This window comes from Pleurodeles waltl, chromosome 4_1 (genome assembly GCF_031143425.1).
Source record: "Pleurodeles waltl isolate 20211129_DDA chromosome 4_1, aPleWal1.hap1.20221129, whole genome shotgun sequence".
NCBI lineage: Eukaryota > Metazoa > Chordata > Amphibia > Caudata > Salamandridae > Pleurodeles > Pleurodeles waltl.
The window spans coordinates 785,840,667-785,855,237 of record NC_090442.1 but is presented as its reverse complement, the minus strand read 5'-3'; the positions used below and the strand labels follow the sequence as shown (position 1 = coordinate 785,855,237).

The following is a 14,571-nucleotide window of genomic DNA, read 5'->3' as shown; positions in this document are numbered from 1 at the left end:
GGCCAGTAGGTTTTTGTATAGAAAAATATATTTTCTTAGTTTATTTTAAGAACCACAGGTTCAAATTCTACATGTAATATCTCATTGGAAAGGTATTGCAGGTAAGTACTTTAGGAACTTTGAATAATTACAGAAGCATATATACTTTTCACATAAAACACAAATAGCTGTTTTAAAAGTGGACACAGTGCAATTTTCACAGTTCCTGGGGGAGGTAAAGTATTGTTATTTTTAGCAGGTAAGTAAATCACTTACAGGTCACAGTTTTGGGTCCAAGGTAGCCCACCGTTGGGGGTTCAGAGCAACCCCAAAGTTACCACACCAGCAGCTCAGGGTCGGTCAGGTGCAGAGGTCAAAGAGGTGCCCAAAACACATAGGCTTCAATGGAGAGAAGGGGGTGCCCCGGTTCCGGTCTGCCAGCAGGTAAGTACCCGCGTCTTCGGAGGGCAGACCAGGGGGGTTTTGTAGGGCACCGGGGGGGACACAAGTCTGCACAAAAAGTACACCCTCAGCAGCGCGGGGGCGGCCGGGTGCAGTGTGTAAACAAGCGTGGGGTTCTCTGTAGGTTTCAATGGGAGACCAAGGGGTCTCTTCAGCGGTGCAGGCAGGCAAGGGGGGGGCTCCTCGGGGTAGCCACCACCTGGGCAAGGAAGAGGGTCTCCTGGGGGTCACTCCTGCACAGAAGTTCCGTTCCTTCAGGTTCTGGGGGCTGCGGGTGCAGGGTCTTTTCCAGCCGTCGGGACTTTAGGTTCGGGCAGTCGCGGTCAGGGAGAGCCTCGGGATTCCCTCTGCAGGCGTCGCTGTGGGGGCTCAGGGGGGACAACTTTGGTTACTCACGGTCTCGGAGTCGCCGGAGGGTCCTCCCTGAGGTGTTGGTTCTCCACCAGTCGAGTCGGGGTCGCCGGGTGCAGTGTTGCAAGTCTCACGCTTCTTGCGGGGATTTGCAGGGGTCTTTAAATCTGCTCCTCTGTAACAAAGTTGCAGTTCCTTTTGGAGCAGTGCCGCTGTCCTCAGGAGTTTCTTGTCTTTCTTGAAGCAGGGCAGTCCTCTGAGGATTCAGAGGTCGCTGATCCTTGGGAAAGCGTCGCTGGAGCAGGTTTCTTTGGAAGGCAGGAGACAGGCCGGTAGGTCTGGGGCCAAAGCAGTTGGTGTCTTCTTTTCTTCCTCTGCAGGGGTCTTTCAGCTCAGCAGTCCTCTTCTTCTTGTAAGTTGCAGGAATCTAAATTCTTAGGTTCAGGGAAGCCCTTAACTACTAAATTTAAGGGCGTGTTTAGGTCTGGGGGGTTAGTAGCCAATGGCTACTAGCCCTGAGGGTGGGTACACCCTCTTTGTGCCTCCTCCCAAGGGGAGGGGGGCACATCCCTAATCCTATTGGGGGAATCCTCCATCTGCAAGATGGAGGATTTCTAAAAGTCAGAGTCACCTCAGCTCAGGACACCTTAGGGGCTGTCCTGACTGGCCAGTGACTCCTCCTTGTTTTTCTCATTATTTCTCCTGGACTTGTGTCCAGGGGGCGGGCATCTCCACTAGCTGGAGTGCCCTGGGGCATTGTAACACGAAGCTTGAGCCTTTGAAGCTCACTGCTAGGTGTTACAGTTCCTGCAGGGGGGAGGTGTGAAGCACCTCCACCCAGAGCAGGCTTTGTTTCTGTCCTCAGAGAGCACAAAGGCTCTCACCGCATGAGGTCAGAAACTCGTCTCTCAGCAGCAGGCTGGCACAGACCAGTCAGTCCTGCACTGAACAATTGGGTAAAATACAGGGGGTATCTCTAAGATGCCCTCTGTGTGCATTTTTTAATAAATCCAACACTGGCATCAGTGTGGGTTTATTATTCTGAGAAGTTTGATACTAAACTTCCCAGTATTCAGTGTAGCCATTATGGAGCTGTGGAGTTCGTTTTTGACAGACTCCCAGCCCATATACTCTTATGGCTACCCTGCACTTACAATGTCTAAGGTTTTGCTTAGACACTGTAGGGGCATAGTGCTCATGCACATATGCCCTCACCTGTGGTATAGTGCACCCTGCCTTAGGGCTGTAAGGCCTGCTAGAGGGGTGACTTACCTATGCCACAGGCAGTGTGAGGTTGGCATGGCACCCTGAGGGGAGTGCCATGTCGACTTAGTCATTTTCTCCCCACCAGCACACACCAGCTGGCAAGCAGTGTGTCTGTGCTGAGTGAGGGGTCCCTAGGGTGGCATAAGACATGCTGCAGCCCTTAGAGACCTTCCCTGGCATCAGGGCCCTTGGTACCAGGGGTACCAGTTACAAGGGACTTACCTGGGTGCCAGGGTTGTGCCAATTGTGGAGACAATGGTACATTTTAGGTGAAAGAACACTGGTGCCGGGGCCTGGTTAGCAGGGTCCCAGCACACTTCTCAGTCAAGTCAGCATCAGTATCAGGCAAAAAGTGGGGGGTAACTGCAACAGGGAGCCATTTCTTTACACTCACCCTATACCAAGAGCAGATGAACTGATACAGATAAGGTGCAGCCAAATTCCTTATTACCTTTGACTTAACGTACAAGTTACTTACCTTTGGTAACGATATATCTTGCAGAGAAATATTGTAAGTAAAAGCCTCCTTGGCATGGTTACCCCCTGACGTTTTGCCTGCTGATGCCAAGTTATGATTGAAAGTGTGCTGGGACCCTGCTAATCAGGCCCCAGCACCAGTGTTCTTTCCCTAAACTGTACCTTTGCTTCCACAATTGGCACAGCCCTGGTACTCAGATAAGTCCCTTGTAAATGGTACCCCTGGTACCAAGGCCCTGATGCCAGGGAAGGTCTCTAAGGGCTGCAGCATGTCTTATGCCACCCTGGGGATCCCTCACTCAGCACATGCACACTGCCTCACAGCTTCTGTGTGCTGGTGGGGAGAAAAAGACTAAGTCGACATGGCACTCCCCTCAGAGTGCCATGCCAACCTCGCACTGCCTGTGGCATAGTTAAGTCACCCCTCCAGCAGGCCTCACAGCCCTAAGGCAGGGTGCACTAAACCACAGGTGAGGGCATATGTGCATGAGCACTATGCCCCTACAGTGTCTAAGCAAAACCTTAGACATTGTAAGTGCAGGGTAGCCATAAGAGTATATGGTCTGGGAGTTTGTCAAACACGAACTCCACAGTTCCATAATGTCTACACTGAAAACTGGGAAGTTTGGTATCAAACTTCTCAGCACAATAAATGCACACTGATGCCAGTGTGGAATTTATTGTAAAATGCACCCAGAGGGCATCTTAGAGATGCCCCCTGAATACCAATCCGACTTCTAGTGTGGGGTTTACCAGTTTCTGCCAGCCTGCCACAACCAGACGAGTTGCTGGCCACATGGGGATCCTGCCTTTGTCACTCTGTGGCCAGGAACAAAGCCTGGACTGGTGGAGGTGCTTCTCACTTACCCCTGCAGGAACTGTAACACCTGGTGGTGAGCCTCAAAGGCTCACCCCTTTTGTTACAGTGCCACAGGGCATCCCAGCTAGTGGAGATGCCCGCCCCTCCGGCCACTGCCCCCACTTTTGGCAGCAAGGCTGGAGGAGATAATGAGAAAAACAAGGAGGAGTCACCCACCAGTCAGGACAGCCACTAAGGTGCCCTGAGCTGAGGTGACCCCTGCCTTTAGAAATCCTCCATCTTAGTTTTAGAGGATTCCCCCAACAGGATTAGGGCTGTGCCCCCCTCCCCTCAGGGAGGAGGCACAAAGATGGTGTAGCCACCCTCCAGGACAGTAGCCATTGGCTACTGACCCCCAGACCTAAAAACACCCCTAAATGTAGTAATTAGGAGCACCCCAGAACCCAGGAAACCAGATTCCTGCAACCTAAACCAAGAAGAAGAACTGCTGACCTCAAAGCCCTGCAGAGACGACGGAGAAGACAACTGCTTTGGCCCCAGCCCTACTGGCCTGTCTCCTGACTCGAAAACCTGCAACAGCGTCGCATCCAACAGGGACCAGCGACCTCTGAAGCTTCAGAGGACTGCCCTGAACCAAAGGACCAAGAAACTTCCGTGAGCAGTGGCTCTGCTCAACACCAGCAACAACTTTGCAACTTTCTTGCGACTTTTAAAGGACTTCACTCTTCCTGCTGGAAGCGTGAGACTTCACCCTCTGCACCAGATGCCCCCGGCTCGAGCTCCAGAGAACCAACACCACAGGGAGGACTCCCAGGCGACTGCGACCTTGTGAGTAGCCCGAGACATCCCCACTGAGCCCCCACAGTGACGCATGCAGAGAGAATCCAGAGGCTCCCCCTGACCGCAACTGCCTGTAACAAGAGACCCGACGCCTAGACCAAGCACTGCACCCGCAGCCCCCAGGACCAGAAGGAACGGAACCTCAGTGCAGGAGTGACCCCCAGGTGACCCTCTGCCTAACCCAGTCGGTGGCTGGCCCGAGAAGCCCCCCCCATGCCCTGCCAGCACCGTTAGAGTGACAACCGGGTCCCTCCATTGAATCCAATACAAAACCAGAAGCCTGCTTTGCACACTGCACTCGGCCGCCCCTGTGCCGCTGAGGGTATGTTTTGTGTAACTACTTGTGGCTTGTGTCACCCCCCCCAGTGCTCTACAAAACCCCCCTGGTCGGCCCTCCGAGGACGCAGGTACTTACCTGCTGGCAGACTGGAACAGGAGCACCCCTGTTCTCCATAGGTGCCTATGTGTTTTGTGCACCTCTTTGACCTCTGCATTGGACCGGCCCTGAGCAGCTGGTGTGGTAACTTTGGTGTTGTCTTGAACCCCCAACAGTGGGCTGCCCATGCCCAGGAAATGAGACTTGTAAGTGCTTTACTTACCTGACAAACTAACCATTACTTACCTCCACTTTTAAAATAGCTTATTGCCATTTTACCAAAAACTGTATGTTATTGCTCTAATTCAAAGTTCTTAACTTACCTATGTGGAGTACCATACATCTTATGTATTTACTTCAAATCTTGAACTCGTGGTTCTAAAAATAAATTAAGAACATATGTTTTTCTATATAAAAAATATTGGCCTGGAGTTAAGTCTTTGAGTGTGTGTTCCTCATTTATTGCCTGTGTGTGTGTACAACAAATGCTTAACACCACCGTCTGATAAGCCTACTGCTCGACCACACTACCACAAAATAGAGCATTGGAATAATCTAATTTTGCCACTATCTTACCTCTAAGGGGAACCCTTGGACTCTGTGCACACTATCTCTTACTTTGAGATAGTATATACAGAGCTAACTTGCTACACATATTCTAGTTGCAGATTCCTTACCTTAGAATTTTCCCCAGGCGTCAGACTGGATCTAGAGATTTTTTTCTTCGAGCAATACCTTTGCACGTCGGTCGACTGCGCGGGCATCGTTGGCATCATGGTCGCCGTGATGACGTCAGGAGTAGTACATAGACGCCACCTCTGCACAGTGACGCCAGTTTCTTTTCACGCCAAAGCACAGAGCCACGAAGAACACTGAAACTGATGCGCCAGAGCTAAGGCTCTGAATGGGGAAGCACTGTCCCTAGAAATCAGTTCACAAGTGGGGAGGATGGGTGGGTCGTTAAGGAATCTGCAACTAGAAGATGTCTCTACCAGATACATCGTTAGCGAAGGTAAGTAACTTGTACATCTGATAGAGACTTCTAGTTGCACATTCCTTACCTTAGAATATATACCCAAGCAATGACATCCTCGGAGGTGGGCTGTAAACCAAGATCATACTAGAAAGTCCTGCAGGACCGACCGACCAAAGTAGCCGTCCGTCCAGAACGTGCCTGGCGGTCCAGGCAGTAATGTTCGTAAACGTCTGCAGGGATGCCCACGTGGCTGCCTGGGAGACATCCAGGACAGGAACTCCATGTGCTAAGGCTGTGGAAGCAGCAGTTGCTCTAGTTGAACCTGAGCGCAATCCTTCAGGGGGTTGCTTTTTTGCAGAAGTGTAGGACATCTTGATGCAAAGAAGTACCAATCATGAGATGGTACGTTTCTGCACCACCTTCCCTTTCTTCACACCTACATATCCAAAGAGTTGATCGTCCACCCGGAAATCTTTAGTACGATTGAGATAGAACAGCAATGCTCTTTTTGGATCCAGCAGTGGAGTCTCCTCCTCATGAGAAGGATGTGGAGGTGCATAAGAAGTAGGCAAAGTGATGGACTTGCCTACATGAAAAGGTGTAACAACTTTTGGAAGGAAGGAAGCCTTGGTGCGTAACACCACTTTGTCAGAGAGACAAAAATGGGGGCTTAGAAGATACAGCCTGAAGCTCACTCACTCTGCGAGCAGAAGTGGTGACAACAAGAAAATCAGTTTTGAAATTAAGGAGCTGTAAGGGACAATTGTGCATCACCTCAAAGGGAGTACACATTAAGAAAGTAAGGACAAGATTGAGGTCCCACTGGAGCATGACAAACGGAGTGGGAGGAAACAAATGGGTGAGGCCCTTAAGAAATCTACTAACAATAGGAGACTTAAAGAGTGAAAGCTGATCAGGCAACCTAAGAAAGGCTGATATAGCCAATATATATCCCCTGCTGGGCCATAGAAAGAATGAACAAAAGAACCTCAGAAAGAGGTGCAGAGAGGGGATCAACAGATTTGTCTGTACACCATGCCACAAATGTATGCCAATGACAGGCATATATTGTTTTGGTCGAGGGACGTCTGGCTGCCAAGATTACATCACAGACTTCAGGTGAAAGGTCAAAAGCCGTAAACTGCTGCCGCTCAATCTCCATGCATGAAGGCAGAGATTGGACAGGTTCGGGTGGAGAACCGTCCCCTGCTGCTGCAACAGAAGATCCTTCCGAAGGGGCATTCTGAGTGGAGGATCGGTGGCCATGCTCAACAGCTCTGGGTATCATACTCTCCATGCCCAGTCCGGAGCCACCAAGATTACTTGGGCCCAGTTCTTGATCTTCTTGTGAACTCTGGACAGAAGTGGTATAGGCGGAAAGGAGGCCGGAGTTGCACTTGAGACGAAAAGAGTCTCAGAGCGAGTGCCGCTTTGGAAATTCCAACGTGCAAAACAGCTGACATTGTACATTCTGCGGAGGCAAACAGATCTAACCAAGGCTCGCCACACTGCTGAAAGAGACCTTGTGCCACCTCCTGATGGAGACGGCATTTGTGATAGGCTATGCATCAATGGCTGAGTTTGTCTGCTCTGGCGTTTAAAGAGCTCGCCAGATGTTGAACCACCAACGTAATGTCCTGATGTTCCAACCTTGTCCAGAGGCATAGCACCTCCTGATAAAGGGCCCAGGACTCTACTCCGCCCTATTTGTTGCAGAACCACATGGCAGTACTGTTGTCCGTGAACACTTGCACTACTTTCCTTTTGACAGAGGGAAAAAATGCTTTCAAAGCAAGCCTGATCACCCAGAGCTCCAGAAGACTGATGAGGAGCACAGACTCACCAGAGACCAGAGACCTCTGATCTCTGCCACTCTCATGTGGCCACCCCATCCCAAAAGTGACACGTCCGTCATTTTGGATAGATCTGATTGGGGAAGGGATCTGCTGTTGACTCATCATCGATTCGAAAGCCACCACTGCAGGTCTTTCACAGTCCCTTCAGAGATATGAACCATGTCGGAGAGATTGCCCTGATGCTGCGCCCACTGGAACTTCAAGTCTCACTGCAGAGCCCGCATATGCCGTCTGGCATGTGTCACTAGCAGGATGCAGGCCATGAGGACCAGCAGCCTCAGAGTCGGTCTCACCGAAACCCAGGATAGAGGGTGAAAGATCGGATTCATAGCCTGAATATCCTGAAATCACTTTTCGGGAGGATATGCCCGAAAATGCACTGGGTCCAGAACAGCTTTGATGAAAGGGAGCGTCTAAGAGGGAGTCAGGTGGGACTTTGGCATGTTTATAGTGAACCCCAGCATGTGCAGGAGGTTCGCTGTAGTCTGAAGGTGGGAGACATCTTTCTGGGGCGAGTCCACCTTCAACAGCCAGTCGTCGAGGTAGGGGGAAGACTGAAACCCCCAACCTGCGCAGATGAGTTGCAACCACCGCCATCTTTTGTGAACACCCGAGGGGCACTGGTAAGGCCGATGGGGAGCATAGTGACCTACCACGAATCGCAGGTAACGTCTGTGGGCAGGCAGGATTGGAATATGGGACTAGGCGTCAAGCAAGTCCAACGCTACCATCCAGTCTTCTTATTATGAATTTCTTCTTTTTGAGGAATTGACTGAGGACCCGAAGGTCTAGGATAGGACGTAAGCCCTTGGCTTTTTTGGGCACAAGAAAGTAGCGTGAATAACAACCACAACCAACTTCTGGCACAGGAATCCTCTCTATGGCTCCCTTGGCCAAGAGAGCCACGACTTCCTGGCGGAGAAGTGCCAAATGATCCTCCGGTATATGGCTGAATGATGGAGGCTTGGCTGGTGGGGCAGATTGGAAGGGGAGGGAGTAGCCCCTTCGAACGATCTGCAAAACCCACCTGTCTGTAGTGATGGGTTCCCAGTGGGGCAGGTGATGGCAAATCCTGCCGCCAACTGGACCAGAGTGAGGGGACGGACTAGGAGGGTTTGGAGGCTGCAGCAGGGGTAGGGGTGGACTGGGCAGACCTCTGGTTCCCTGTCCCAGGACCATGTGGGATTCCGCATCCCCAGCCAGGCAGCGGCTGAACAGCATTGGTGGCATGGTGGCTGGGAAAGAGACACAACAGGGAGCCCAAAAGGAGCGAAAGGTGGACTGTTGGGGACAAGGGGCAATGGAAAAGCCGAGGGACAGTGGGGTAGCCCGGGAGTCCTTGAACCTCTCCAGCGGCGAGTCCGCCTTGTCTCCAAAGAGACAGGAGCCATCAAAGAGCATGTCGACAAGAGTCTGTTGGACATTCCCTGAGAAACCAGATGTACGTAACCAGGTGCCGTTGTCCCAACCGATCTGCCCAGAGAGACGGTCGTGTCCAGCCCACATCAGATAGTGAACTTTGCTGCGTCTCTCCCATCAGTGACAGCTTGGGAGACGATAGCACAGGCCTCTTCTGGTATCTGCGGCAGAACTTGAGCGACCGTATGCCACAGAGAATGAGTATAACGGCCCAAAAGGCATGCAGTGTTCACTGACCGCTGCGCAAGACTGGAGGATGAAAACATCTTATTCCCAGATTGTTCCAGCTTTTTTGATTCCGGAGGTGGGAAAGGGAATGCACCCGGAAGTGAGGATGCCTGGATGACAAGGCTCTCAGGAGTAGGGTGTTGGGACAGGAATTTAGGGTCATTTTGGGCGGGCCGATGGCGGCGTGCAATTGTCCTGTTCACAGGAGCCCCTGTGTTGGGTCTGGACTGAGTACCCAAAAGGACATCGGTGAGAGCTTCACTGAATGGATGAAGAGGCTCAGATGTGGAAGCCCCTGGTTGAAGCACCTCTATCAGGAGATTAGACGTGACCTGAACAGTAGGCAGCTCAAGGCTGAAGACCTCAGCCACCCTACTGACCACCATGGAATAAGTTGCTCCCTCCGCCGTAGCCATGGTAGGAGGAGACAGCATGCTAGCGTCTGGAGAGGTATCCAGACCACTGGCCTCGCCCAGCTCCTGTGGCCAGTCCAACTTAGGGTCATCCCAGTATCCATAAGGGTCCAGGGACCCCTTCAATCATTCCCCGAATTAAAACCCACAAGAATAAGGGTCAGAATCCAACCTGGGATGAATAGGGGACATCCCTCAACAAACCAAAAACCTCACATAAATTCAACAAAAGAGTCCAAGTCGGTCAAAAATTGACCTAGGCTAGCTCTCTCTGGATCAGCACGTATCGCGGAATGAAAAGAACTGACGTCACTGTGCATAGGCAGCATCTATATACTACTCCCGACGTCATCACAGCGACCACGATGCCAATGATGCCCGCAAAGTCGAAAGACGCGCAAAGGTATTGCTCAAAGAAAAAATCTATAGATCCAGTCTGACACCTGGGGGAAAATTCTACGGTAAGGAATCTGCAACCTAAATTCTCTATCAGATTGCAGGGTACTGGCGAATTAGGATGGCACCAGAAGAAAACGAAAAGACAGCATTCTCTACACCTGATGGACACTATCAGTTTACTGTTATGTCCTTTGGTTTAAAGAATGTTTTTGCCACCTTCCAAAGGTGGGTGAATCAGTTGCTGGCTAGGAGTCCCTTAGTGCAGCATATCTAGATGATATTGCTGTCTTCAGCTCCTCCTAGCAGGAATACCTGATCTACCTGGGGAAGGTTTTGCAGGCCCTGCAATCAGCTGGCCTCACTATTAGGGCATTAAATTGCCAGATAGGGCAGGGCACTGTTGTATACTTGGGCCATTGTGTAGGTGGAGGCCAAGTGCAACCTTTACAGCCCATGATCCAGACCATTCTGGACTGGGAAGCTTCAAATACCCAGACTCAAATCAGGGCACTCCTTGGCTTGAATGGTTACTATACGAGGTTTCTGAAGGGGTATGGATCCATTGTGACCCCCCTCACAGAACTGACCTCAAAGAAAATGACTAAAAAGGTAAACTGGACTCCTGACTGTCAAAAGGCCTTTGACACCATGAAGGAGGCAATGTGCTCAGCACCAGTTCTCAAAGCTCCAGATTACTGTAAGCAGTTTATTGTGCAGACAGATGCCTTCTGTACATGGGATAGGAGTAGTTCCATCCCAAACCAATGATGATGGTCAGGACCAGCCCGTAACTTTCATTAGCAAGAGGCCACTCCCCAAGGATCAGCATTGGAGTGCCATTGAGAGGGAGGCCTTTGCTGTGGTTTGGTCACTGAAAAAGCTTAGACCATACTTGTTTGGTACTCACTTTATTGTTCAAGCTGACCACAGACCTCTCAGATGGCTGGTGCAAATGAAAGGTGAGAACCCTAAACCTTTGAGGAGGTCCTTACCGAAAATTGACTTTTCAGTGGAGCACAGACCTGGGAATGCCCATGCCAATGCAAATAGCCTTTCGAGGTTCTTCTACTTAGACAATGAAGACTCTTATGGGAAAGGTAAGTCTCATCCTCTTTCATTTGGGAGGGGGACGTGTAGCAAATTGCCCCTTTTTGGTATGATTACCCCCAATGTTTTGCCTGATATTGATGCTGACATGACGGAGTGTGCTGGGATCCTGTTAACTAGGCCCCAGCAACAGTGCTCTTTCACAAAAACTGTACCATTGTCCCCACAATTAGCACACCCCTGGCACGCAGTTAAGTCTCTTGTAAGAGGTACCCATGGTACCAAGGGCCCTGTGGCCTGGGAAAGTCCTCAAGGGCTGCAGCATGTATTATGCCACCCTGGAGGACCCCTCACCAAGCTCATGCACACTGCCATTGCAGTTTGTGTGTGTTGGTGGGGAGAAAAAGACCAAGTCGAGATAGCACTCCTCTCAGGATGCCATGTCCACCAACCACTGTCTATGGCATAGATAAGTCACCCCTCTAGCAGGCCTTACAGCCCCAATGACAGGATGCACTATACCACTGGTGAGGGCATAGCAGCATGAGCAATATGCTCCTACAGTATCTAAGTCTATTCTTAGACATGTGTAGCCGTACTGAGTACATGGGCTGGGAGTCTGTCATTACAAACTCCACAGCTCCAGGATGGCCTCACTGAAGTCTGAGAAGTTTTATATCAAACTTCTCAGCACAGTAAGCCCACACTGATGTCAGTGTTGGATTCTTTTGAGTAATGCACCCAGAGGGCATCTTAGAGATGGTCCCTTTAATTTAGCCAAACTTCTAGTGCAGGACTGACCAGTCTGTGCCTGCCTGCCACTTCCAGACACGTTTCTGGCCACATGGGGGGAGAGCCTTTGTGCTCTCTGTGGCCAGAAACAAAGCCTGCACTGGGTGGAGGTGCTTCCTACCTCTCCACTGCAGGAACTGAAACACCTGGCAGTGAGCCTCAGAGGCTCTGGCCTCTTGTTTCAGTGCCCCAGGGCACTCCAGCTAGCAGAGATGCCCGCACCCCAGATAAAGCCCCACTTATGGTGGCCAGTCCAGTGGGAAAATCAGGGGGGGGAAAAAAGGAGGAGTTGCCACTTCAGCTGGGACCACCCTTAAGGTGTCCAGAGCTGAAGTGACCCCCCTCCTTGCAGAATCCTCCATCTTGGTTTGGAGGACAGGGACCAAAAGAGTTAGGTTTGTGTCCCCCTCCCCAAAGGGAGTGGACACTGGAAGGGTGTAGCCACCCTAAGACGCAGTAGCCATTGGCTACTGCCCTCTGACTCCTGTAACACCCCTAAATCTAGCATTTAAGGGCTCCCCTAAACCTAGCTAGTCAGATTCCTGGTGACCTCAAGAAGACGACAAGCAGAAATAAGGTCTGCTAAGCTGACCCACAGCAGAGAAGACTGAAGACACCAACTCATTTGGCCCCAGCCCTACCGGCCTGTCTCTAGCTTCTGAAGCCCCTGCTACAAGAAGGCGACGCATCCTGCAGGACCAGCAACCTCTTAAAAGCCCCTAGAGGTCTGTCTGTACACCAGAGGACCATGATCTACTATGGACAGTGGCCCTGTCCAGAAAGAAACTCCAGCAAAGGACTCCAGAACTGCCCCAGATCTGTGAGTCCTGCCCACTCTGCACCTGACACCCAAGGCCCGTGTCCAGTTGGCCCACCAGTCCAGAGCAGCTCCTCAGGTGATTCCGACCTAGTGTCCACTGTAGGTTGACCCCTCCTGGCCAACACAATGCCACCAGCAGCCTAAATCCGGAGGATGCCCCTGACCGCAAGAGAACTGGACAAAGTTTCCTGACACATAAAGGTACCCCTGCACCCGCAGCCCCCTGGCCTTGGGGAATCCAACCACGGGTCCAGCAACGTTCAGCAGATGGCCCTCCTCCTTGTCCTGCCTGTGGTTTACTGGAGCCGACCTCCTGGACCTAGCCTCCAGCATCTTTGCGACTCCCAGGGTCCCACTATTGAAAAGCATTGGGAGCTCGACACTGTGTTTGCACCCTGCACCTGGCCGCTGAGGGTGTGTGTTTGGTGCTGATCTATGACTGTGACCGTTTAGCCCACTAGTGGAAGCAAGCTCCACTATTGCCAGGACAGAAGAAGTGACGAAGGGATAACGTGGCTAGCTTGCTGTTCAGCTTCATGGCCATCAAAAGTTAAAGGAATACGCACCCGTAGGAAGCCCAGATACCGGGAACACTTACCTGCCCCTGGACTACGATGTGCCTGCTGGGTGAGTCCAGACCTTCTCATGGTGTCCCCAAGCCTGCGGGACCAATAGCAGAGGGTGAAGTGGACTCGGGTCCCCCCCAAAAAAGGAACTGCTTAGCATTAAGAAACTGCTGATCCTATTGTAAACAGGAGAGCAGTGGCAACTGGACCCACACTGGACTCCCCTGCTGCAACAAGGGCATCAAGTCCTGTGGTTGGAGATGACCCCTGAAGTTCATGTACCCCGGGGTGGCCCCAGGAAAATACACCACATCTTATCAGCATCCTCATACTATCTTCAGTATCCATCACAGCATTAGGACCACTTCGGACTGGACTGCTTTAAGGAGGGGAAACAAAACACAGAGACTGCCGACTACGACAGGTAAACTGGACCTGGATCTGACTGGTCCCAACAGCTGACCCTAGCCTGCTGTGGCTAGTCCAAGAAGACACTAACTGGCATTTTAACCTTCTGGCTACAAACCGCTTACAACAATTTATTACACCCAAAAGGTTACAGTTAAAGTATTTTAATTACTTTTAAAACACTCATATCTGTGGTTCCCCTCAATTTGTTGTTGTTTTTGGTGCCTAATTTAAGATAAAAATATACTATGTTTATAAAATGGTGTCAGATTTTTATTGTGTAGTGCCTCTTACCTATTAACTGTTTTGGTACTTTTAAATGCTTTACACGTGTTCCTTTGGCTAAGCCTGACCGCGATGTGCCACAGTTACCCAGCAGTGAGCTAAGGGTTTTGTTTAAAAACCAGCTGGACCTGATAGAGATTGTGACATTATACCATGCTGATGTCTCACAACCACACCACATAATAATACGCTTTCCTACAATGAGTATCAATTGTTTTTTATCCACAGGTAGAACAGGATTTGAAAATAGTTTGTTTTTTCTCTGCCAGCTATGGTGAAAGTTGGTAATAGATGAAAGGGCTCCTTAGCCCAGAAAGAGATATTTTCCATACAAACAACCTACAGTAGTCTGAAAGCTGATAGGTGGGCTGGTTCAGTCCCAAGACAGACCGGAAAAGAATCAGGATAAATTTACTAAGAGGTCAGAGAGACCAGAGATCCCCTTTGGGACTATCTCACACACTACGTGTGGTAGAAATCTGAACTTTGGTAGTCTCTATGGGGTCTAGGGGGACTAGAACTCTTGATTTCTCATTGGCTGAAGTTTAGGTTGCTTCAACTGAAGTGAATTTGGTGCTGAACAAACACTGTTGTTGAAATATGTGGCCATTTTAACACTGTTTACTGCTATTTAAGATTACCAGGGATTCCCAGCCTGACTACCGTGAATGATTCAAGCATGTGCATATATGAAAAGATCCAGTGCTGGAAAATTCAGAAAGCCAGCTGCCCTAGGCCAGTCAACCAAGTATCTTGGTTTGCTGGCCTGCCTACTGATCAAAATGTACCTA

At 50.5% G+C, this 14,571-nt stretch overlaps 1 protein-coding gene across 2 annotated transcripts in view; it reads right to left on the bottom strand.

The window, feature by feature from the left end:
* The window catches only part of LOC138288176 (zinc finger protein 546-like), a 689,754-nt gene that overhangs the window by 450,099 nt on the left and 225,084 nt on the right, over positions 1–14,571 (bottom strand). The gene's annotated exons all lie outside the window — the stretch shown is intronic.